The 23730-nt window shown below is 35.1% G+C and overlaps 1 protein-coding gene across 1 annotated transcript in view; it reads left to right on the forward strand.

Moving 5' to 3' along the window:
- LOC111159209 (protocadherin 11 X-linked) overlaps window positions 1–23730 on the forward strand; it is a 583780-nt gene that overhangs the window by 299648 nt on the left and 260402 nt on the right.

The following is a 23730-nucleotide window of genomic DNA, read 5'->3' on the forward strand; positions in this document are numbered from 1 at the left end:
GTGGAGGAGAGGGAGCCCAGGTCATGCAGAAATATGAGAGAGAGAGAAAGGGGAGCACACAGGGGATCACACAAGGAAGCATTTTCCCAAAGCCATTGACTGAGAAAATGAGAGGGGCTGGTTTTCCTGATTTTTTTTTTTCAACCAACAGAGCTCAGATGCTGGAGTTTCAGAGGTCCAAGTCATGGTTTGTATAGAGCCATGAGGATGCTGCAGTGATCCTATACAGAAGACAGGCAGGTAATCTGAAGGGAGATGGCATGATCTGAGGATCTACTGAGATGCACAGATAAAGATGTCTCCCCATTCTTAGAGAGGATCTGAGAGAAGTGGCATTGCCTCGCTGGGACAAAGTTGCTGACAGGCACGATTTCCCTCCCTTGCTCCTCAGCATAGGTGCAGAGACACCTGCTGAGAGTGGCTAATCTAGACAACTTAGTGTCCTTTCCTTCAAATTCCATACTGCTGCATTCTGGCACAACTGCTTTTCTGGGCCAAACCTTCATTAGTCCCAACATGGGAAGATCCCCCCTCCCAAAGAACAGCGCAGGTCCCTGCCACACTAGGTCCCCAAAGTTTGGAGTTTAAAAATTCAGCTGGCCTGACTGGGATAGAAACCGAAGTACACTGTACTTCTTCAGGCAGACAAGCAACCCAGATACAAAGAGTGTGTAACCAGGAGAATTTATTTACTATTCTGGGAGTGTGTCCCTGACAGCAACAAACATAAAATCTCTTCTCAGGGTAAAAGGAGGTGGCAGACGCCATTTCTTTCCCTTGTCCCTCACCACAACCTAACCAGGAAATAGCACAGAGCCAACACTGGCTGCCTGAATTAATAACACCAAGGCCTGACACACTGTACTCTGCTTGTCCTGCTTTTCTTGGGCATGAGTGCCTGAGAACCAGCGCAACAGCACAAGAAGACCAGCACAATACTCCCCACACATGCACCATGGCTACTGACCATATAATTCTGCAATAATTCAGTTCTAGTGTAAATAACATCAGGTCTCTTTTAGCAAACAGATCAGAGCATATCTTGTTAAAACTCACCACACTCTGCATAAAGTCCAAACATTACAGGCAAGGAGAAACTCTGAAAAGGGCTGACCTGAGGGACAGAGCAGCCAAAACACAGAAGAAGAATGAAAGGAGAATACACCTCAAACACTTCCTGAAATGTCAGACCCTGGACATTATAAGATCTCTTGCCATAAAGCCATGACTCTCATAAGCAGGAAGCATAAAAGGTTTTTCCAACACACAAAAGAACACAGAGGCCTAGACAAAATTCCAAGATGGAAGAATTCAATACAAATAGGAGAACAAAATAAAGTCATGGTAAGATATCTTACTTAAGCAGATTTAAGTAATATGCCTGAACCAGAATTCAAAACAACAATCATAAGGATACTATATGGGATTGAGAAAAGCATAGAAGACACCAGGAAGTCCCTGATTACAGAGATAAAATACCTAAAATCTAGTCAGACCTAAATGAAAAATGCTATCACTGTGATTCAGAACCATCTGGTTGTAATGACCACTAGGATGGAAGAAGCAGAAGAATCAGTAAATGATATAGAAGATCAAATTATGGGGTGCCTGGATGGCTCAGAGGGTTAAGCCTCTGCCTTTGGCTCAGGTCATGATCTCAGAGTCCTGGGATTGAGCTCTCTACTCAGTGGGGAGACTGCTTTCCCTCTCTCTCTGCCTGTCTCTCTGCCTACTTGTGATATCTCTCTCTCTCTCTGTCAAATAAGTAAATAAAATCTTTTTAAAAAGAAGATAAAATTTTGGAAAATAATGAAGCTGAAAAAGAGGGAAAGAAAAATCATGGATCATGAATGTAGACTTAGGGAATTCAGTGAAACCATAAAGCGTAATAACATTTGTATCATAGGGGTTCTAGAGGAAGAAAAGAGGGGAAAGGGGGTAGAAGTTTTATTTGACAAATTACAGATGAAAACTTCCCAAATCTGGGAAAGGAAGTAGGCATCCAAATCTAGGAGACACAGAGAACTCTTATCAAAATCAACAAAAGTAGGCCAGCATCAAGACATATTGTAGCTAAATTTACAAAATACAGAGATAACAAAAAAATACTAAAATCAGCAAGATAAAAGAAGTCCCCAACTTACAAGGGAAGACAAATAAGGTTAATAATAGACTCTCCACAGAAATTTGCCAAGCCAGAAAAAAGTATCATGATATATTCAACATGCTGAATGGGGAAAACCTGCAATCAAGAGCACTGTATCCAGTAGGGTTCTCATTCAGAATAGAAGCAAAGATAAAGAGATTTCCAAACAACAAATAAAAGAGATTGTGACCAGTAGACATGCTCTGCAAGAAAAAATTAAATGGGAATCTCTGAGTAGGAAAGAAACACCAAAAGTAACACCCTAGAAAGGAACAGAGAAAAATCTCCAGAAATGACACACAAAAAAGTAATGAAATGGCACCAAATACATATTTAACAATAATAATTATGAATTTAAATGGATTAAATGCTCTAATCAGACATAGGATGTTAGAATGGATGAAAAAAACAAGACATAGGGATGCCTGGGTGGCTCAGTCAGTTAAGCATCTGCCTTCAAGTCATGATCTCCAGGTCCTCAGATGGAGCCCAGTGTCAGGTCGCTGCTCAGCAGGAAGTCTACTTCTCTCTCTCCCTCTGACCCTCCCCTCCACTTATGCTTGCTCTCTCTCTCTCTCTCTCTCATCTCTCTCAAATAAATAAATAAAATCTTAAAAAAAGATAAAAGAAAACAAGACCCATCTACATGTTATCTACAAGAGATTCATTTTAGAATTAAAGACATCTACAGATAGAAATTGGGGGGATGAAGAAATATTTATCATGTGAATGGATGTCAAAAGAAAGCTGGAGTAGCAATACTTACATCAGACAAACTAAATTTTAAATAAAACACTGTAACAAGGGTGCCTGGATGGATCAGTGGGTTAATGCCTCTGCCTTCAGCTCAGGTTGTGATCCCAGGGTCTCTGGGATGGAGTCCCAAATCAGGCTCTCTGCTCAGCAGGGTGCCTGCTTTTCCCTCTCTCTCTCTGCCTGCCTCTCTGCCAACTTGTGATCTCTGTCAAATAAATAAATAAATAAAATCTTAAAAAAAAAAAACACTGTAACAAGTCATGAAGAAGACCACTATATCGTAATAAAGGGATCTATCCAACAAGAAGATCTAACAATTGCAAATATTTATGGCCCCAACATAGAAAAAAACAAATATATAAAACAATAACAAAAATAAAGGAAATGATTGATAATAAGACAATAAATGTAAGTTACTTTAACACCCAACTTACATCAATGGACAGATCATCTAAGTAGAATATCAGGAAGGAAACAATGGCTTTGAATGATATATTGGACCAAACAGATTTAGCAGATATATTCAGAACATTTTTTTCATTTTTTTTAATTTATTTTCAGCATAACAGTATTCATTGTTTTTGTACCACACCCAGTGTTCCATGCAGTCCATGCCCTCTCTAATACCCATTCAGAAAATTTTATCCTAAAGCAGCCGTAAACATATACTTTTCCACGACACATAGGACATTCTCCAGAATAGATCACATACAAGGTCACAAATCATGCTGCAACAAGAACAAAATGATTGGGATCATACCACACATCTTTTCTGACAACAATGCTATGAAACTTGAGGTCAACCACAAGAAAAATATTGGAAAGACCCCAAATGCATGGAGCATTAAAAAAAAATCCTACTAAAGAATAAATAGGTCAACCAGGAAATTAAAGAAGATATATACATATGAAAATATGCCAGTCTAAAACCCTTGCTGTGCAGCAAAAACAGTCATAAGAGGGAAGTATATAGCAATGCAGGCCTACCTCAAGGCCAATCTGAAACACACAAGTTAACCTTACACCGAAAGGAGCTAGAAAAAGAATAATAAGTAAAGCCTAAAGCCAACAGAAGAATAGGAATCATAAAAATTAGAATAGAAATAAATGATACAGAAACTAAAAAATAGTAGAACATATCAATGAAACCAGGAGTTGTTTTTTCGGCAATATTAATAAAAGTGATAAACCCCTAGCCAGACTTATAAAAAAGAAAAGAGAAAGGACCCAAATAAATAAAATAATGAATGAGAGAGTAGTAATCGTAACCAACACCACAGAAATAAAAGCAATTATGAGAATATTATGAAAAAAGATATGCCAATAAATTGGGCAATCTGGAAGAAATGGATAAATTCCTAGAAACATATAAACCACCAAAACTGAAACAGGAAGAAATAGCAAACTTGAACATACCCATGATCAGCAAAGAAATCAAATCAGTAATCAAAATCACCCAAAAGGGACGCCTAGGTGGCTCAGAGGGTTGGGCATCTGCCTTGGGCTCAGGTCATATTCCTAGGGTCTTGGGATTGAGCCCTCCTTCAGGCTTCCTGCTCAGTGGAGAGTCTACTTCTTTCTATCTCTCTGTCCCCCCATTCTCTCTCTCTCTCTCTCCTTTTTCTTCTTCTTCTCAAATAAATAAAATGTTAAGAAAAAAATCTCCCAGCAAACAAAAGTCCAGGGCCAGATGCCTTCCCAGTGGAATTCTAGCAAACTTTGAAAGAAGAGTTAATATCAATTCTCAAACTTTTCCAAAAAATAGAAAAGTAACTTCCAAACTCATTCTATGAGACCACCAATACCATCATTCCGAAACAGATACTGAATCCACTGAAAGAGACCTAGAGGCCAATATCCTTGTTGAATGTGAATGCAAAAATTCTCAATAAAATACTAGCAAATAGAATCCAATGATTCATTGAAGGAATCATTCAACATGATCAAGCAAGATTTATTCCTAGGCTCCAACTGTGGTTCAATATTTACAAATCAATCAACGTGATATAGGACAATAGTAAAGGAAAAAATAAGAGTCATATAATTCTTTCAATAGATGCAGAAAAGGCATTTGACAAAGTACAGTATCCATTCTTGAGTAAAACCCTTAACAGAGTAGGGATAGAGGGAACCTACCTCAACATCATAAAGGCCATACAGGAAAAACCCACATCTAATATCATCCTCAATGGGGGAAAACTGAGAGTTTTTCCTCTATGCTCAAGAACAAAACAGGGATGTTCCCTCTCACCACTGTTATTTAACATAGAATTGGAAGTCCTATGGGGCGCCTGGGTGGCTCAGTGGGTTAAAGCCTCTCCCTTTGGCTCAGGTCATGATCCCAGGGTCCTGGGATCAAGCCCCACATCAGTCTCTCTGCTCAGCAGGGAGCCTGCTTCCCCCTCTCTCTCTGCCTGTCTCTTTGCCTACTTGTGATCTCTGTCTGTCAAATAAATAAAATCTTAAAAAAAAAAAGAAATGGAAGTCCTAGCCTCACCATTCAGAAAACAATAATAAATAAAAGACATCTAAATCAAGGAAGGAGTTAAACATATTATTTGAAAACATGAAACTCTATGTAGAAAACCTGAAAGACTACATAAAAAAATTGATAAAACTGATACACAAATTCGGTAAGTTGCAGGATACAAAGTCAATGTACAGATATCCATTTCAATACACCAATAATGAAGCAGCAGAAAGGGAAACCAAGGAATTGACCCCATTTACAATTGCACCAAAAACCATAGGAACACCAAGGAATAAACCTAAACAAAGAGGTAAGATATCTGTATTCTGAAAATTATAAAACATTGATGAAATAAATTAAAACTGACACAATAAAATGGAGAAACATTCCATGTCCATGGATTGGAAGAGCACTTATTTTTAAATGTCTATACTACCCAAAGAAATCTATCCATTTATGTAGTCCTTATTAAAACACCACCAGCATTTTTCACAGAGCTAGAATAAAGAAACCTAAAATGTATATGGAATCACAAAAGACCCCAAGTAGCCAAACCAATCTTGGAAAAGCAAAGCAAAGCTGGAAGCTTCACAATTCTGGACCCCAATGTATATTACAAACCTGCAGTCATTAAGACAGTATTGTACTGGCACAAAAACAGACACATAGATCAATGAAACAGAAGAGAAAACCTAGAAATGGACCCACAAAATATATCATCAGCTGATCTTCAACAAAGCAGGAAATAATATCCAATGGAAAAAAGACAGTCTCTTTTTTTCCCCAACACAAATGGTGTTTTCCCAACACATGGTGTTTCCCAAATGGTTTTGGGAAAACTGGAGAGCAACATGCAAATGAATGAAACTGGACTACTTTCAGGTTTTTTTGTTGTTGTTGTTTTAATATTTTACTTATTTATTTTAGAGAAAGATAGCACTGGGGAGGGGGACAGAAAGAGAGAGAATCTCAAGCAGACTCCAACTGACCAATGAACATGACTCAGGGCTCAATCTCACCATCCTGAGATCATGATCTGGGCCAAAATCAAGAGTAAGTTGATTAAATGACTGAGCCACCCAGGCGCCCTAGAAACTGAAAAACTTTTGATCACCATAAACAAAAATAAAATAAAAAAGGATGAAAGACCTAAATGTAACATAGGAAACCATTGAAATCCTATAGGAGAACACAGGCAGCAACCTCTTTGACATTAGCTGTTGTAACTCATTATTAGCTATATCACATGAAGCAAGGGAACTGAAAGCAAAAAATGATCTATTGGGATTTAATCAAGACAAAAAGTTTCTGCACAGTGAAGGAAATAGTCAGCAAAGCTAAAAAATAATCTCTGGAATGGGATAAGATATTTGAAAATGCCATATCTGTTGAAGGGTTGGTATCCAAAATCTATAAGGAAGTTATCAAAATTTATCAACTCCCAAAAAACAAATGATACAGTTAAAAAATGGGGAGATAGAATGAATAGACATGCTTCCAAAGAAGAAATACAGATAGCCAGCAGAAATATAAAAAGATGCTCAGCATCACTCATCAGGGAAACACAAATCAAAACTACAATGTGGTATCACCTCACTCCTGTCAGAATGACTAAAATTAATAACACAGGTGTCATATGATTTCACTAATATGTGTAATTCAAGAAAAAATAAAGAAACATATGAACATAGGGGAAGAGGGAGAAAAGGAGAAAGAAATAGAAGCAAACCATGAAGACTCTTAACTATAGAGAACAAACAGCATTGGGTGGGAGATGGGCTGAATGGGTGACAGGTATTAAGGAGCACATTTGTTGTGATGAACACTGGTGGTAGATATAAGTGATTAATCACTAAGTTCTACACTTGAAACCAATTTTACCATATATTTTAAAACAAGATAGCTTGTACAAGTGGTGTTTGAATTGAGGTCTGTGTGAGGTCTGTGTGACTCTAAAGTATGTGTTTATAAATTCTGTTTTTTTTTTTTTTACCAATCTACTGAAATTATTCATTATAAAATACTTACTACAAATAAAAGGCCAAACTGGTTAGGCATTTAAAACCTAGAATACAAGGGTACCTGGTTTGCTCAGTTGGTTAAGCATCTGACCCTTGATTTTGGTTCAGGTCGTGATTTCTGAGTCATGAAATTGATCCTATATGGGTCTCCATGTTGGGCATAGAACCTGCTTAGCATTCTCTCTCTCCCTATTCCTTTGCCACCCCCCCAACCTGCTCATCTGCACTCATACATTCTCTCTAAATAACAACAACAACCAACAACAACAACAATAAAATTTAGAATGCAATCTGTTGGTCTTGTACTGGAAGAGTGTTTATGTTCTTAGATTGTTTGAAAACCTCTATATGATGCATTATTTAATCATATTAGACTTAGAGTGAAGTAGCCAGTTTAAGAAACAAGCTTAAAACCTTTGCTATTGATTTAGTTTATTTCTTCAATCACATACACAGTCAACATGGGCAATCATTTACATTTTCCCTTGACTTCAAAGGTATTTCAACATTTCTTTCTCCTCAATATCGAAATTATTCTTACATATGGATATAATGAATGAGAATTGATTTTAAAATAAAATTCCACACTCTGAAACACTTAAACACTTTCAAAATAAAATTCCACATTTCCAAAGTGGGTGGCTGCACCAACTTGCATTTCTGTAAACAGTGTAAGAGGGTTCCCCTTTCTTCATATCTTCTCCAACACTTGTTTCCAATTCCTTAAAAAATTAAAAATAGAGCTACCTTATGATCTTGCAATTGCACTACTGAGCATTTACCCCAAAGATACAGATGTAGTGAAAAGAAGGACCATTTGTACCACAGTGTTCATGGGAGCAATGGCCACAATTGCCAAAATGTGGAAAAAGCCAAGATGACCTTCAAGAGAAGAATGGATAAAGAAGATATGGCCCATGTCAAAAAATGGGCAGAAGACATGAACAGACACTTCTCCAATGAAGACATACAAAGGGCTATCAGACACCTGAAAAAATGTTCATCACTAGCCATCAGGGAGACTCAAATTAAAACTACATAGAGATACCACCTTACACCACTTAGAATGGCCAAAATTAGCAAGACAGGAAACAACGTGGGTTGGAGAGGATGTGGAGAAAGGGGAACCCTCTTACACTGTTGGTGGGGATGCAAGTTGGTGCAGCCACTTTGGAAAACAGTGTGGAGATTCCTTAAGAAATTAAAAATAGAGCTTCCTTATGACCCTGCAATTGCACTACTGGGTATTTACCCCAAAGATACAGATGTAGTGAAAAGAAGGGCCATCAGTATCCCAGTGTTCATAGCAGCAATGGCCATGGTCGCTGAACTGTGGAAAGGACCAAGATGCCCTTCAATGGACGAATGGATAAGGAAGATGTGGTCCATATACACTATGGAGTACTATGCTTCCATCAGAAACGATGAATACCCAACTTTTGTATCAACATGGATGAGACTGGAAGAGATTATGCTGAGTGAAATAAGTCAAGCAGAGAGAGTCAATTATCCTATGTTTTCACTTACTTGTGGAGCTTAAGTAATAACATGGAGAATATTAGAATGAAAGGAAAAGTAAATTGGGGGAAATCAGAGGGGGAAATGAACCATGAAAGACTGTGGACTCTGAGAAACAAACTGAGGGTTTTGGAGGGGACGTGGGTAGGGAGTTAGGTGAGCATGGTGATGGGTATTAAGGAGGGAATGTATTGCATGGAGCACTGGGTGTGATGTATAAACAATAAATCTTGGAACACTAAAAAAAAATTTAAAACAAATCCAATGAGTTAAATAAATAAATGAATAAATAAATCATTACATTCGTTGGGAGATAAAGAATAATAATCATAAAGATTTTGATTTATAAAATATTTGCTTTTCAAAAATATATATCATTTGTCTTTATTTTTACCCATTTTAACTACTCCTTAAAAACCACTTGCTATAAAATATGCTATAAAATAAACTGAAGACATTTTAATCTACCTTCTTAAATTAGGAAATCTATATAAAGAGACATAGACATCATGCAGGTGTTTTTGATGCTTTTGTTTATTATTATGATGATAATATAATATGCAAATCTATCTTAATGACTGAATGCAAAAATAGCCAGTGCTAATTTTTCTATGCTTTACAAATTAAACTTCAGTTTAAAAATTTCATTTTCATATTTGCTTGTTATTCATTTTGTTTTGGTCAAAGTAAACATGTTCTAATTAAGCTGATGTGGACTTTATTTTATTTTTGTTGTTTATAGTAGAATATTGCCCATATCTTCAACTACCTCCCTAACTTCAATAGATAATTGCTCAGAATATGGATGCAGTTATATATTTTATTGCCTATATTTTTTCCAGTCATATTTCAGAAAGCTAACTTCTTTTCTTCTTATTTATTTATTTTTCCCTTCTTCATTAATAATTTTACTTTTATTTTCATTTTTTATTTAGACTCTAGTAAATTAAGATATACTGTAATATTGCTTTCAAGAGTAGAATTTAGTGATTCGACACTTACATGTAACACTCAGGGCTCATGACAACAAGTGCCCTCCTTAATACCCATCACTCATTTATCCCCACACCTGCCCAACTCCCCTCCATCAACCTTCAGTTTTGTTCTCTATAGTTAAGGGTCTCTCATGGTTTCTGTCCCTCTCTTTTTTTCCCTTCCCCTATGTTCATCTGTTTTGTTTCTTAAATTACACATATGAGTGAAAACATATGGTATATTTCTTTCTTTTACTGACATATTTCACTTAGCATGATACACTCTGCCACTTCCTGATGGTGCACAGCAGAAAAATGAGGCACAAACAATTCAACTGCAAGAGAATGGGAGCAGGGGATGACAATAGAAAAGACTGTCACCCCAAAAAGGTCCTCAGTCTCATATTTATTGGAAAGTAGTTAATAAACAACAAAGGAGTCAGAGTAGGTTACACATTGACTATGAGTCTTGTAGATAAGTAAGAAGAAAGGCAAAATATGTCTGGTCACTTAGTACACGATGTATAGTGAGCAAGCCCAAACAAAAGGTTGTCTGAATAACTGCAGGTGCTCTCTGGGGAAAGGGAGATAACAGAAAAACAAAGCAGGTGGCATTCAGCCCTAAGCGAGTTGGGCATCCCCAGCTGCTCGGCTTTAAGCGCGTATATGGTCCTCTTCCCCAGAGGCCTATTGCCAGTACATGTTTTTCATAAGCCTACATCTAAGCATGCTTGGTAACTAGTATAATTTCTCATGGCTTATATTTTAACCACTTTGTTGTTCTAAGGGATGGTTACACACCCTAGCACCATCCATGTCCTTGCAAATGGCAAGATTTCATTCCTTTTTTATGGCTGAATAATTTCCATTGTAAATATATATATATTGTGAATATATAACACACATAACACAACACAACACAACACTTCTTCTTTATCCATACATCAGTTGATGGACATTTGGGCTCTTTCCATACTTGGCTTTTTTCTTGTTTGTTTGTTTATTTGTTTGTTTTGTTTTGTTTTTGTATCTTTTGGGTAAATATCTAATGGTGCAATTGCTGGGTCATAAGGTATTATTATTTTTAATTTTTTGAGGAACATCCATACTGTTTTCCAGAGTGGTTGCATGCGTATACATGCCCACCAACACTGTAAAAACATTCTCCGTTCTCCACATCCATGCCAACATCTATTTTTTCTTGTGTTGTTAATTTTAGCTATTCTGACAAGTATAAGGTGGCATTTGTGGTTTTGATTTTTATTTCCCTGATGATGAGCGATATTGAGCATCTTTTTGTGTATCTGTTGGCCATCTGGATATCTTTGGAAAAATGTCTGTTCATGGGTTCTGTCCATTTCTTCACTGGATTGTTTGTGTTGGGTTGTTGCATTTTATAATTTATTTATAGAATTTTTATATCAGAGCTGTCATTTGCAAACATCTTTTCCCATTCCTTAGGTTGTCTTAGTTTTTTTTGTTTCCTTAACTGTGCATAAGCTTTTTATCTTGATGAATTCCCAGTAGTTCACTTTTCCTCTTGATTCCCTTGCCTCAGGAGATATATCTAATAAGAAGTTGCTGTGACTGAGGTCAAAGAAGATGCTGCCTGTGTTCTCTTGTAGAATTTTGATGGATTCCTGTCTAACATTTAGGTCTTTCATTCATATTGAATTTATTTTTCTGTGTGGTGTAAGATAGAGGTCCAGTTACATTCTTCTTCATGTTGTTGTGCAATTTTCCCAACACCATTTGTTGAAGAGATTTTTTTTTAATTAACATAAAATGTATTGTTTCAGGGGTACAGGTCTGTGATTCCTCAGTCTTACACATTCACAGCACTCACCATAGCACATATCCTCCCCAATGTCCATCATCCAGCGACCCCATTTGTCCCACCCTACTCCCCTCCAGCAACTCAGTTTGTTTCCTGAGATAACACTCTCTTTTGGTTTCTCTCCCTCTCTGGTTTCATCTTGTTTCATTTTTTCCTCCCTTCTATGATCCTTTGTCTTGTTTCTCAAATTCCTCATATCAGTGACATCATATGATATTTGTCTTTCTTTGATTGATTTATTTTGCTTAGCATAATACACTCTAGTTCCATTCATGTTGTTGCAAATGGCAGTATTTCATTTTTTGATGGCTGCATAATATTCCATTGTATATATATACCCCACATCTTCTTTATCCATTCTTCTGTTTTGTTTTGTTTTTTTAATTTTTTATTTCTTTTCAGCGTAAGAGTATTCATTGTTTTTGAGATTTTTGTTTGTTTGTTTGTTTGTGTTTGTGTTTGTTTTGCATTGGATATCTTTTCCTGCTTTGTTGGAGATTAGCTGATGATACAATGTGGGCTTTATCTTCTGTTCCACTGAGATGTGTGTTTGTCTTTGTGCCAGTATCATACCATCTTGATGACTTCAGCTTTGTAATATAGCTTGAAATCCAGAATTGTAAAGTTTCCAGTTCTGCTTCTCTTTTTCATGTTTGTTTTGGCTATTCTGGGTCTTCTGTGGTTGCATGCAAATTTTTGGATTGTTTGTTCTATTGTTATCCTCACTTAGTAAAGTTTAGAGCTTTTCCCCTATGGTCAAGTACAACACAAAGATGTCCACTCTCACCATTGCTATTTAACATAGTATTGGAAGTCCTAGTTTCAGCAATCAGGAAACAAAAAGAAATAAAAGTATCCAAATTAGCACGGAAGAAGTCAAAGTTTCACTCTTTGCAGATGACATGATACTTTATGTAGCAAACATAAAAGATTCCACCAAAAAATTCCTAAAACCTATTCATGAATTCTGCAAAGTCACAGGATACAAAATCAATGTACAGAAATCTGTTGCATTTCTATACACCAATTATGAAACAGCAGAAAAAGAAATAAAGGAATTTATCCCATTTACAATCACATCAAAAACCACAAAATACATAAGAATAAATCTAACCAAAGTAAAAGATCTGTGCTCTGAAAACTACAGAATACTTATAAAAGAAGTTAAAAATAACACAAAGAACTGGAAAAACTTTCCATGCTCATGGATTGAAGAATATAATTTGTTAAAATATCTATACTGCCAAAGGCAATCTATACATTTAATGCTATCCCTATCAAAATATCACTAATTCTATTTTATTTCCATTCTTATTTAAATTACTCTCCATTCCTGTTTACTCTTTATTTCAGATACTTAGCTGATTGATGTAGACAGTAGGCTAGTTCAGATCAAAATATTTTTGTAACATATCATTCAATATTCCTAGAAGGATCTCTTTAGGAATGAGAAATGTCATCATTATATGCAGGGTTTTAACATAATCATAGTTCATATTCTGTAGTTTCTTACAGGAGGAAATTCAATTTACTTATATCTCACTGTAGCATTTTTTTACTATATAAATAATCTTTAACTCAATTCATTACTGGCTTATTGACATCAACTCAGGAATTGCAGATATGTATATTTAGCAAGGAATACTGATGAATGTTTTAAATATAGTTAATTGGTACGATTTGTGCTGAATACTAATTATAATTAATACCTTAGAGTATCAATATGGATTGTTATTAAGTTTTTAATATTGAATTTATATTTACAAAGCTCAGTTCTCAGAGTAGCAATGAGGGCCCCCATTTGGCCATGCTTATGTTGTCAAATACTTCAATATAAGTAACATCGTTGAAAAACATAGAAATTTTCTGGATGGGAACCTCACAGGACAGTTTTCTTTTGGACAAGAAATCTAGTGAAACTTTGTCTTTACCTAGCATGTGAATCTTGACTGGAGTTGAAAACATAGATTTTTAAATTTTTAACTTTCCTTCACCAAATACACAAGGCTGGATAGCAGTGTGTTTTTGTGTGTCATAATATAAATCTTGAGGTAAATCATAATTTCTTTTTTTTTTATTTTAAAAGTATATTTATTATTTTTTTCATTTTTTAATTTATTATTATTTTATTTTTTATTATTTTTTTTCAGTGTAACAGTATTCATTGTTTTTTGCACCACACCCAGTGCTCCATGCAATCAATACCCTCTCCAATACCCACCACCTGGTTCCCCCCACCTCCCACCCCCCGCCCCTTCAAAACCCTCAGATTGTTTTTCAGAGTCCATAGTCTCTCATGGTTCATCTCCCCCTCTAATTTCCCTCAACTCCCTTCTCCTCTCCATCTCCTCATGTCCTCCATGTTATTCTTATGCTCCACAAATAAGTGAAACCATATGATAATTGACTCTCTCTGCTTGACTTATTTCACTCAGCATAAGGAAGATGTGGTCTATATATACTATGGAGTACTATGCCTCCATCAGAAAGGATGAATACCCAAATTTTGTATTAACATGGATGGGACTGGAAGAGATTATGCTGAGTGAAATAATCTGCTATTTTTGTCTCATTTACCTTAGGTCTTACTACATCCAGAGGGAGGAACAGCATATTCTTTTGATTCTAAACCATTTCAGAGAGACTCAAAGCAGTCTGGAAAATATTGTACAAGCCTGTGGAATAACTGAACACTGTTTTCCTTAAGACCACATCATTTTAGTTTTAATGATAGCAGTTATCCTAGAAAACAACTATGCAGTCTTAAAATAAATTTTAGTTTAGATTAACCTATGTTAAATCATTATTGCACCTTTCCATCCACCACTATCAAATTTTTGCTTTGCTTTTAGAAGTCCATATCTCTTGACACCAATTTGAAATTAAAAAACAAAAACAAGCAAAACACATACAAACAATAAAGGAGGATTATCTGTAAGACATAAAGTATTCCAGATTCACAACATCCTCTCTGTGCCAGAATGTTGATAAACATAGGTTTGCATGTCCCTTTAATTCTGGCAAATGTGACCTGATTATCCTGTGGACAGGAAACGTTAGTAAATTGTATATTTTCTGGCAACACCTTATCTCAAACAAAACAAATTAAAAACCTGGTTTACACTGGACAGCTATATGTAGAAGAATGAAACTTGACCATTCTCTTACACCATACACAAAGATAAACTCAAAATGGATAAAAGACCTCAACGTGAGACAGGAATCCATCAGAATCCTAGAGAACATAGGCAGTAACCTCTTCGATATCAGCCACAACAACTTCTTTCAAGATATGTCTCCAAAGGCAAAGGAAACAAAAGTGAAAATGAACATTTGGGACTTCATCAAGTTCAAAAGCTTCTGCACAGCCAAGGAAACAGTCAACAAAACAATGAGGCAACCCACAGAATGGGAGAAGATATTTGCAAATGACAGCACAGACAAAAGGCTGATATCCAGGATCTATAAAGAACTCCTCAAACTCAACATACACAAACAGATAATCATATCAAAAAAATGGGCAGAAGATATGAACAGACACTTCTCCAATGAAGACATACAAATGGCTATCAGACTCATGAAAAAAATATTCATCATCACTAGCCATCAGGGAGATTCAAATTAAAACAACATTGAGATACCACCTTACACCACTTAGAATGGCCAAAATTAGCAAGACAGGAAGCAACATGTGTTGGAGAGGATGTGGAGAAAGGGGAATGCTCTTACACTGTTGGTGGGAATGCAAGTTGGTGCAGCCACTTTGGAAAACTGTGTGGAGATTCCTCAAGAAATTAAAAATAGAGCTTCCCTATGACCCTGCAATTGCACTACTGGGTATTTACCCCAAAGATACAGATGTAGTGAAAAGAAGGGCCATCTGTACCCCAATGTTCATAGCAGCAATGGCCACGGTCACCAAACTGTGGAAAGAACCAAGATGCCCTTCAATGGACGAGTGGATAAGGAAGATGTGGTCCATATACATTATGGAGTATTATGCCTCCATCAGAAAGCATGAGTACCCAATTTGTGTCAACATGGATGGGACTGGAAGATATTATGCTGCGTGAAATAAGTCAAGCAGAGAGAGTCAATTATCATATGGTTTCACTTATTTGTGGAGCATAACAAATAACATGGAGGGCATAGGGAGATGGAGAGGAGAAGGGAGTTAAGGGAAATTGGAAGGGGTTGGGTATTGGGGAGGGCACGTATTGCATGGAGCACTGGGTATGGCGCAAAATCAACGAGTTCTGTTATGCTGAAAAGAAATTAAAAAAATACAAAAAAAAGTGTTTTACATTGAGTTTGTTAGTTTATATGGGAACACTTTACTCTGTGTAACTTATTAGGAAATATTAAATTTGTCATATTTCTTCAAGCATGTGAACTGTATAATACTTTTAGAAAATACTTTTAAGAATACTTGAAAATTGTAAATGAATGCTGACTATCAGATTCTGTTTAAACTTGTTTGATCCAACCCTTCTCCTTCTGCTTTCATCTGAAAATATATGTATTTTTAAATAAATTTGCATGCATTCAATAACATTTAGTCAATTCATTTTAAAACTTTCAATAGTCAATTTTATTTATCTATTGAAGTCTATTTTATTTATCTTTATGCATTCATAGAAATGGTTAATATTGGTTCTCAAATTTTGATGATTTCTGTAAACTTTTATAAACCAACTTTTTTTTGGAATGCCAACTAAATTCACAAATAATTTATTTTTATGTTACTAAGAGGAATTTATGTGTAATGGAAAGAGGTTTCTCCCAATTAGACGTTATGTAAGAATTGTAAAAGTAAAGAATAACTAATGTCTGCCTTCCGTGTTGCTTCCACCCTCAACTGTCACATTATTGTGCTATCTATTGCAGCAGTTGGTATATTTTTTTTTATTTTTCAGATATGCAAACACGTTTTGTAAGTAATTGGAATTCATAGTTTCAAAAATGCGGAGGTGCAAGGAGAGGGGGGAACCATGTAGTGGATGGCTGTTCATGACTTCGACTTCATTTTATGAAGGAAGATATATCCATAATAGTTCAAGTAAGGAGACTATTATAAGGTGTCAGGCACTTTAATAGCTCAGTATAATACAATAGTTCTAGGGGGCTTTTATTTTATATTTATTTCACAGATAATGAAACAGAGTCATCTTTAACTTCACAGAGTTCATAAAACAAGTAAGGTGTAGAGCCAGATGCAGATCCCAAACTCCTGCCTTTTCTACTTTTGCACCACATTGCTGAGTAGATTTTAATCTCTATTAAACCTATCTTTTCCTCCTTAGTATTATCACCACTGTTAATTTTAAGACAGAAAGGCTTGACAGAGGACCTTAAGAAACATTAGGGAGAGTAAGAATCAACTAGGGTTTTTCCTATTTCAGGAAATCTCTACATTGTATTCATTGCAATTGAAATATGTGCTTTGTAATTTATTATAAAAATTAAGGTGTTTTTCCCCCCAAGGCTTTTAATGTATATTGTGGGTAAAAATAAACATCAAATTACACTTTGAATTTGTGAACTTTACCATAGTTCTGATGGATATTATTTCCATAGTAAGAATCTTGATTTCTTATAAGGAAGAAGTGAGAATGAGGCTATTTTATAAAAGTAATCATTAGAAGGATTAACAACATACTTATATGTCTTTAGGCACATATCATTTTGGTGAGTATTAACTAGGACTCTCCAAAAAATGTTTCATATGATGCTTTGAAAAGGCCGTTTTTTTTTTCTCCTTAACATGTCAATATGTCAACTGTATGGCAATAAAATAAAAATGACTTTTCAGTTAAACTCACATATAGTCTTTAGTAGCTGAAATTAAGTGATGACGACAACAATTTAGAATGTCACATTTCTGCAGTATCTGACATTGCTGGGGTGTGAATGATTACTCTGAAAATTGAAGCATACTTAATATTTCCAGTAGGAAACATGTTACATTTGAGAAAGAAAGTAATTGCTGAATACAATGAGGTTCCTCTGGATTCTCTTTTTACCATATTTTGAAACAATATGTAATACTGACTGTAATCAGAAATATCATGATCTTATTCTAGCTATGATTTCCTCACCATTAGGTTTGAGTGGCAATAAAATTTCCAAGTGGGAAAATAAAGGATATAATCCATATTTGCCCTTAAAATGATCACTGAATGAGTCTGAGTTTACCTCATCCAGTAGTTTCAAGTAGCTTCAGCATTAGTCAAGTTAAGCAATGTAGTTAACATATTAAGTCATTAAGCTCAGATTCTGTGTGTGACAGAGTCAGGAAAATATTTGAGAACAGTTAGAAGGTCCTGCCAGATTTAAAAGTTTCAATTACATTATGTTGTCTTTCCTTTTTTTTTTTTTTTTTTTTTTTGGCAAGGATCTTATATGTTGGGAAGTGAATTTTACTTTTTTTTAAACTCATCTGTAACAGTTTCTTATTTTCCTTAAAAGCTAAATATGTTGGAATACTCCTTATAAGCCAGTCTCTTCTCACATTCATAAATAAAATCATTCAAACAGAATATAGACAATTTTTAAACCATGAAATTTCTAGATTCTGAAAGGTGAAATAATATAAATGAACATCTTTTCTTTCATATATGTCTATTTCATTAGGCCAATAAGGCATCACTGGTGAAATAAGGTATTATTGCTTAAAGGATTTAATATATTTTAAAACTACATTAAATTCCCTTCCAATGTCTAAACTATCAACTAGCAATATTTGACTCAGGAATAATAAGATTCAATAACTATCCATCTTTCTCTTGGAAGTTTTTTTTTTTCTTTTTAATCTTTAACAATGCCAGTGACACTTTTCAAACTCTTTAAGATTAGTGGTAAGATGTAGTTCTCAGTTTTCACTATTTGAGCACTGTCTTAATATGAACTGGGCTAAAATGAGACTTAAATCTGTAAAGAGTAATTATAAAGTACTTTACCATTTCCTTGACAGCTTGACATCTGATTCCAAAAAGAAAAAAAAAAGGAAAATGCAATTTGGTTCAGTACGTGGTGCATGTAAGGAAACAGAAATGTAGATGTGCACTGTATTTTTCAGGTATCATTAATGAACTATATTTCATTTCCTTAAAGAACTCAAGCTTATCAGAAAAGTATGAAATCTTGCCACTTGCAGCAACATGGATGGAACTAGAGGGCATTATATTAAGTAAAATGTCAGAAAAAAAAACAAATACCATATGATTTCAGGCATATGTGGAATTTAAGAAAAAAAAACATGAACATAGGGAAAGGGAAAGAAAAATAAGATGAAAACTGAGAGGGAGGTAAACCATAAGAGACTCTTAACTATAGGATATAAACAGGGTTGATGGAGGGGACATGTGTGGGGGGATAAAGTAATTGGGTGATGGGCATTAAAGAAGGCACTTTAAGTAATGAGCACTGGGTGTTATATGCAACAGATGAATTACTACATTCTATCTCTGAACTAATAATACAGCATATGTTAACTAACTTGAATTTAAATTAAAAATTAAAAGAAAGTCAAGCATAAATTTATTTGAGCACGATTATTTCCTAGAATTGTCATTTCTCCTATTTACGTTGTGGTTAACCCTCAGCAGTTCTTTATATTGAAGCTCTTTTATTAAATGATTTCCTTGTTATTAGTTTTGTAACTCTGGGATTTGTTGGAAGAAGAAGTAATGGGAAGAACATTGTCAGGGATGGGAGTACTATTTTACTCTTAATTTGTCATTTTTATCCAAAACAAAATTCAATAAATTTTCCTAATATTTGAATATTGAAGTATATTACAAAATAGAGATGTTTAATTGCCAAATTTAAGTGGGCACAATACATCCATATAGCTAAACATTTAACCACCTAAAATACCATCTTTACCTAATTCAGTGGACATTTGAGTATGGCATTATATATTTGAGGGCAGACCAGACAGACAAAAATGCTCACGATTGACAGAAAATGTTTAAACCAGATTCTTAGAATGCGCATGGGAAACGTAACCCTAAGAGACTTGGTTTAAAAATAAAATTAAATCTGAAATCTTAGCACAAATCTTCTTAGAAAGTTCTGTACCACACAGTATTTTGCTTAAATATATTTGAATATCTACATTGTTTACTGTATGGCTATAAAATCACCAGCTAACTTTGCAAGCCCATCAAGAGTATATGATTAATTCACTTTCTAATACATTTGTCCCACCATGCAGCTATATCTCTATAACACTCCAGCTATACTAACCACATTCTGGGGTTTCCTGTCTTGGACCATATTGCTTTTTATGCAGCCAACAACTGCTGTTTGCTGAAACAACAACAAAACTCTTCTTCACTCTCTGCATCTAACATCTACCAGACTTATTTTATAGATGTGCCCATTAATCATAGTTATTAGTCTGTGTTTCCTTTTCCCCTAGATCAGGGGGTCAGCAAACTTTTTCTGTAAAGGGCCAGAATAGATATTTATATAATATGAGAAGACAAATTTCCACAAAATTTCAATTGATGATATTCAGATATCAATTATGTATAATTTGTTATGTAACACAGACCTCCTCATGAGATAAATGGACTTGTATATCTGATTTCTGGAAATGTCTTTCCATATAGTTACTACCAAATACTGATATCAATCTATAGCATGTAGTTTTACTTCAACATATATATTTCTTAGAAGGTATGTAAAGTATTCTATTATATTCTTTTCTTCATACTTTTAGCATGCCACCACATTGAAGATTAATAATTTCTTTTTTTATATTTTATTTATTTATTTGTCAGAAATAGGGCACAAGTAGGAGGAGTAGCAGGCAGAGGGAGAAGCAGGCTCCCCACCAAGCAAGGAGCCCTATGTGGGACTCTGTCCCAAGACCCCAAGATCATAATCTGAGCCAAAGCAGACACTTAAATGATTGAGCCACCCAGGCATCACAAATAATAATTTGTAATTGAAGTTTAGGTAAAAGCCCTTCAGTTGTATATTTTCCTGCAAGGCTAGATTATATAATGTAACTTGACATTACTTGCTCAAACAATTGCATTTGTCATCAAAATTACATTATTGCAGTATAGGTCTTACATATAAGCACTGTATTATCTTATAATTTTGGCTAGATTTTTTAAGAGACATTATCAAGTTGGCAGCAAAAAATAATTTCCAAAGTAATTCAGTGTTTGATAATAGTGGTCAAGGGTGGTTCTCATTGGGCAAAATTTCAGTGCTGGCTTTAATCTCAAAACAAACAAACAAAAAAATAACAAACAAAAACAACAAACAAACAAACAAAAACTCAATAAAACTTTGCCACTGCCAAACCATCCAACAGGTTGTGTGGTAGGGCAAGTCAGGATATCAGATTTGTATTTTTGACAAAAGTTCACATAATAACAATAGTTCCACTAACAATAGTAAATGTAGCTCACTATTGACCTTACACATGATAAACTCATTTTCCATGAAGTACCTGCTGATGTTTAATACAATAAATAACTATAGGCTTTGGATGCCTCATATTTTCCCAAGCCTTTATAAGGCTTGCCCAACTGAACTTTTTTCTATGCCACGTATATTTTACTCACCATTAGTTATAAGACTTCTTAGTAGATGCCACTTCAAGTTTTACTGAATTAGTGTTTTCTCAGCTTCATTGGAATTATTTTTGTCTGTTCTAGCCCACACAGACTATTCATTGATAGAAGCTAATTCTTTAGTCACTTCAAACTTAACATTGCTTCCTCAAGTAACTAACAACTAAATATTGTTGGTAACATCTATTAACTCATTAAGAAGATAAGAAAAACCACTTGAATTATTTATCCTTACTTTTTTAAAAATTCAGTATTGATATTGTTTTTAATGTTCTCAACTTTTGGAGTAACTGCACTTATTGAAGTATTTGTCTCAAATTTCCTCTCCCTAGATAAATTTATTTGGCTATTGTAAACAAATGCAACTTGATTAGCTCACCATTAATAAGTGTTTTTCTGGGGCACCTGGGTGGCTCAGCCGTTAGACGTCTGCCTTCGGCTCAGGTCATGATCCCAGGGTCATGGGATCGAGCCCCGCATCGGGCTCCCTGCTCTGCGGGAAGCCTGCTTCTCCCTCTCCCACTCTCCCTGCTTGTGTTCCCTCTGGCTTTCTCTCTGTCAAATGAATAAAATTAAAAAAAAATAAGTGTTTTTCTCTGCTTGGCTAACAAATAAGACTTTTAGAAACTTACTTTTTAAAAAAAAAATTTCATTTATTTATTTGACACAGAGAGAGAGATCACAAATAGGCAGAGAGGCAGGCAGAGGGGGAGGAGGAAGCAGGCTCCCCGCTGAGCAGAAAGCCCAATGTGGGCCTCGATCCCAGGACCCTGAGATCATGACCTGAGCTGAAGGCAGAGGCTTAACCAACTGAGCCACCCAGGTGCCCCAGAAACTGACTTTGATCACAGTCTAATTTTCATTTTTTTTTATTTTGTGAAGAAATTCTGCTGTGATGAGATGCCCCATTTTAACTGTTTAATTCTTTTGACTGTTGCTTTCTTGTGAGTTGGAATATTGTGATGAGTGATCAGTCTGGTAATATATGTGTGTATTGAATTCTTTTTGTCACAATCATAGTGCAATTGCATAAAAACCTGATTTGCCATTTAATTAGATAACAAAGTAATTCCTGCTCAGCTGGGCCTTAGAAGTATATGTTCCAAGTCTGATTGTCTCTTCTTTTCTTGATTTGACATAATGGTCATGCCCAAGTAATATAAGTAAATAGTCACATTAAGGTGATATGTGTGGGGCACTTGAAACTATGGAGGAGGAAAAATAATTTTCTTTCTGTGCTTCTGGGTTCTCAGTTGAGACCTCCTGTATAAAAGGCAAATTAACAGGAGAAAAACAAACAGAAGTTTAATAGCATGCACGCTTCCTGTATACATGGAGAATACCCAGAAAAACTGAGTTAACTTTCGGAAATGGCCCATGACATTACCCTAAATCCATCTTCAGATAAAGACAAAATATATTGGGGGGTGGGGTGAAACAGTTAAGAAAGGTTACCAGGAAGAGCACATAAAACAAGTAAACAATATGTTATGCTTAAGTTTGTTGCCTTCTCCATTGATGAGTTTTTAAAAAATTTGGTCACCCTTCCAGGTACAGAGAAGGAAACATCCTTATAAATGGAGATTTTCATTATAAATATAGTGTTTCTTATGAAAGGGTAACTTCTACTCAGTTTTTCAGAACTTTTCTTAAGTCTTCTTTTTCTTAAATAATCTTTATGCCAAAGAGACACATTTTGGGCTGACAAAATCTGCGCTCCTTCAAATAATTACTGTCAAGTAATTATGGTATCACTGTAATTTGTAGCACACCAAACAGCAGTATGAAGTTCTGAGAGTGTGACAAAAGATCTCAGTTATACTACTCAACTCTGTTATTATAGCATGAAAGCTATCAAGATTCATTGAGTTTCCTCAGCTTCTTGAAAAATTTTTCACTTTCGTAGATCAAGTGATAAATTTTTACTGAATCCTTTACCACGTAGACTAAAACAAAATATACAAAAAATGTGTAGAGTATGCATTCATTATTCTAAAAACAAAACTTATTATTTGTATCCTGAATAAAATTCAATGAATAAAAACATCATCTTTTCAAGATCTTCATAATTATTATTGTTTGGTAGGTTAGTATCTTCATATTGGTTCAGAAATTTCTTGGCACTTACTAAATATATTTTCATGTTAGGTAGCAAATTTGCAATGTGCTGACAAACAGGATAAGTTTAATTTCAGACTATGGTGGATTCATAAATACAAGCTGTTGAAGACATTGATTTATAACAGCACTGGAGCAAAAATCTCTCCAGCTTAAATTTCGTCCATTTAAATATTTCAAATTGTCCTCTACATTTCCATTCATATATTTAATTGAACACTTAAAAGTAACACTGAAATTTAAATTCCATGAGAATTTTTTTCTCTTTCCATTCCTAGGGCCTAGAGTTTTACC

This window comes from Enhydra lutris, unplaced genomic scaffold, assembly GCF_002288905.1.
Source record: "Enhydra lutris kenyoni isolate GAN:26980312 unplaced genomic scaffold, ASM228890v2 scaffoldscaffold67, whole genome shotgun sequence".
In the NCBI taxonomy this organism is placed as follows: Eukaryota; Metazoa; Chordata; class Mammalia; order Carnivora; family Mustelidae; genus Enhydra; species Enhydra lutris.